This window comes from Myotis davidii, unplaced genomic scaffold (genome assembly GCF_000327345.1).
Source record: "Myotis davidii unplaced genomic scaffold, ASM32734v1 scaffold156, whole genome shotgun sequence".
NCBI lineage: Eukaryota > Metazoa > Chordata > Mammalia > Chiroptera > Vespertilionidae > Myotis > Myotis davidii.
The window spans coordinates 1,314,975-1,319,168 of NW_006288633.1; positions in this window are offsets into that span (position 1 = coordinate 1,314,975).

Below are 4,194 nucleotides of genomic sequence, written 5' to 3' on the forward strand. Positions count from 1 at the left end.
CTCAATGGGATAGAGAGAGACAAAGAAGTTTATTACAGGGACTTTCTTCTTACCCAGTTATGTGAGCAAACTAAACAGTTTCTGTAATGTTGCTTTTTTAACATTTGATACTAGGGTCTGAAGGCCTAGGAACAAGGAGTTGAGAAAGGCAAGTGGATATAACATGAGGAGAACAAGAATAAGAAGAACACGCCAATATGAGTTGTAACCCACATGTTGGTTCTCTGCATGAGAATCCATGTCAGTTCTTAATGCCTATGATCTAGATGATAGTCATATCTTGCAGAATAAGTTAGTTTCCTCTTAACACCTGGTCCAGAAGTTGATAAAACTCAGGGAGAATCCAGGGAAAGATAGAGCAGTTGCAGGCCAAGCTGCTTCCCACACCAGTGAAGTCAGTCAACAAATGAGAGAAAAGATACATAAGCTGCAAAATCACCTGGTGACCGTGCCCTGCCCTTTTGAGACTATAAAACAATATGACTACTGCTTCACTCCCACCCTACAACTGTCAAGCAAAAAAAGGTCTCTTGCGGCACACCTTAATCCACAGCACACAGGGAAAGGTCATCTGGGAAATGTAACTCAGCCTTGCCAAATATCTATGTTTCTTCATCCTCTCATCATATTCCACCTGTCAGCCCCATTAAATTAAATGTTAGAATATCCTGCCTATGTCAAGGAAAATGGATCAACTCTTATAGAAATGAATATATCCTAAAACTATTCCTCAGAATTTCTACTTTACATTGATTCTTCAAGATTCCACAAATCAATTTCAACCAACTGACAAAAAAACACACATAGTGTATCAACCAGGGTCCTGGCAGAAACAGATGACACCCTCAAATCAGGTAGATTTGAAGACAATTTGCAAAGGGACTACTTAAAAAGCAGTGGGCAAGTTATAAGACATCCACAAGGATAATGCAGTGCTCTGGGGCCAGGGGCAGTGGTAGCCTTGCCATACCCTTGCTCAAAGGAATGGGGGAAGTCATTTACAAAGGACTCTGATGGAGACAGTCACATAGAGAGAAGGGCCTGCAGAAAATCAGGGACCTTTCATAGAGTGATACGGCCAGAAGAACATCTATTTTGAGATATGTCTCTCTCCTCCTTCCCTCTGATCTACCACCACCTGGGCTTCCCATTTGCCATATACCACAAAAGCCAGAGGGCAAAAAAATCAATTCTCACTCTCCCAGGGCAGAGGGTAGCATGTAGGATAATGGAATATATATGAGAAAGAGTAAATGCACAAGATTCAGCAAAACCATCATCATTTTCTTCTTTATCATTGTCATCATCATCATCATCATCATCATCATCATCATCCACACAGAAACTAGAAAGACCTAAAAATTACTTGGGCCATCTCTGTTATTTTAGAAGTGAAGAGGAGCAATGTGTTAAGTTGTGATGATTTATTAGAATTTAAGATTCCTTAAGGTTAGGGATAGCTTGCTCATGTCATGTACCTAATACTTAGCACAACGTCTGGCTCATAGTAAATGCTCAATAAATGTTAATTTAACTAATTTGATTGAACACATAAGAGAGAGACACAATTTAAACACTAGAATTCCAATGTTATGCCACCATCTCTAAATATCAACTTGATTTTCAAATATCAGAAATGCTAGAAACTAAACAATTTAACTTTCATTGTTTACTCCCACCCCTACCATAAGTGAAAAAATTCAGAAAGCAGGAAAGAACATGAAAGGACCTGAGTGATTTACCAAATGTATAATTACTCTCAATTAATCTGAATAGGCTGCAATGCTCTCACTTCTGTTGAATCTTTTAGTATTGAGCATAAGTTCTTTCTCACATCTTCACAACTGCACAATAGCCCAGCAAGTGCTGAAGCCTTCTTACATTTGGAAAATGACTCCATTTTTCTAACACAAGTTTCTCTTTTAAACTATTTGTAAATGATTTATTGCAGTAGCAAATCAGATCATGATAAGATAAAGGTTTTTAGAGGTCATTAAAGAGTTTTGGGGGAAGTTCCTACAAAGATGCTAGTCTTACATGGCCTGAGTGATAAAGCAACTTAACAATTTATGTCAAAGTTTGCAAAGTGTGTTTGATAAACAGTTTGCTCCGCAGGCATCAATCATACTTGCTCTCCGTGGTGTGTTGTATTTTTCATGAAGTGAACTTCAGTGACTTTGCCCATCTTGAGGTTTTCGAGATTGTGGCTTGCTAAAGAGAGCGTCTCATCTCCCCCCTGCACGGCTGCATTTCAAATCTCATAATGGAGCCGCCATAATGCAGGTTGCCAACATGGGAACCCTCAGTAGGATTGATAAGGAAAGTCTGAGGAAGCTGGTATCATTGGAAGGGAAGATTCAAACGGCCCTTGGATCAGAGAAAATAGAAATACTGGGGAAGAGGAAAAGATAAAGTATGCATGTGAATGCACACTAATACATGCACAGCATTTCTAGGTGGTATAAGGATCAAATGGAGATGATAACATTCCGTAAATACAAAGTGAGGCATTACAGAGGGAGGCATTCTTGATACAAGGTAGAGAGCTGATTTCCAATACCAGCTCTGGTTTTTGCTATATGTCCTCATCTGGAAAATGAGCATAATAATACCTGCACCATCTACTTCGTAAGGTTGTTCAGAGATCAGACAGGGAAACATAGGAATTCTCTTTGCAAACTAAATCACCAGGCAAATATGGGTTATCACTATAAATGTTGGCTCAAGAGAGAGGCTATAGTTATTGTTCTTTCGTAATTTAAAAAAATAAAATACCCAAGACCACAGGACAACTTGGTTAACACACATTCATTTGGCTTTCTAAAATCTTACCATTTTAGAAGCATTCATAACTGCTTCGAAATCACTTCTCAAAATTGCCCTGAGCTGAAATAATATTTCTGAGTGCATGTTAAAAGCCTATAAATGCTTCTGTTCCTGAACAAAGTGAAATCAGGTTACGCTAATAGAAGTATTAATTAATTTGCTCTAATTTTATTCAGCAGAATTAGCATTACTGAAGAGTCTTTCCCATTCTTGAGTACCCTAAATTGCATGAGGCTTTAGAGGTGGGGGCTCCAGCTGCAGCACCTACTGGTGAGGATGAACGTGCAGACGATTATTCTCTAATTTGGAAGCCTGAGCTGTTACTGGGAAGTGCTGTGGGGTGTGTTATAATGAAAATACCAATCCACATTAGCCATGGTTGCCATAAGCAAAAATCTTAATATCTTGGCCAAACCTACTTAAGGTTCATGTAATAAACCCGCATTCCTAATTTTATTAGTGATGTGCCAACTTAAGCACTTTGCTGGTCTTTAGACAGATTTATAGTTTGACTGTGCTGAATTAGTGGTGACTGACAAGAGGACATTGTTTTATAGGATGCTATTTAGATAAAGACCTGCAGGGTGTTTCTGTAATGTTGTCACTTCAAGTCCAAACAGGAAAAAAGAAATGTGTATTAAGGAAGACTCTTCATTAGCTTTTATGAGTTTAATCTAGTGCAGTCAAATGCTTCCTTATAAGGCAAGACATTTTAATGTACAGAGACAACCTTATCTCTCTTCCAGGTTTCAGAATAAAACAATCTCTTAGACTTAGTGCATAAAAAAAAAATTCGATGAGTTAATCTTTATGAAGCACTTAGAGCAACAGTGCCTGGCACATAGCAAGCACTTTCTGTGTTTGTTAAATAAGTTAAATAAATAAAATTGAAATCTGTTTTTCTCATTCTACAGTTTATAGCTATATGTTTATTTTTAAAAATCACATTTAGCCACTCTCTCCCTTCTTACCAGCATTTTCTTGCTAGCGGGGTTTTCCAAATTGTTAGTTATTATTTCTCCCCGTGGTTTTTAAAACTTAGATACCACCTGGTACAAAGAGGAAGATCAGACCCTGCTATTTATTCAAGGTCATCAGAGCTAACATTCCTTCTGGGTTTTCATACTGAAAGTAATCTGCCTCCGAGTTATGGGAGATCATATTGGCTTCGGGTGGTTTGGGTGAAGATGTGAAGTTTTGGGCCTCATTGTACATCACTGTTAACAGCTGAATGATTTCATGAACACAGACCTTGGCAGCCCTCTTGGTTTGGTTACTGGGAAACAAGTCTTCTTTAGAAACTCATGCCAAGGCGTATAAATGTGTTTTCCCCATGACCTAAACAGGTCATTGGCCTGAATGTCAAAT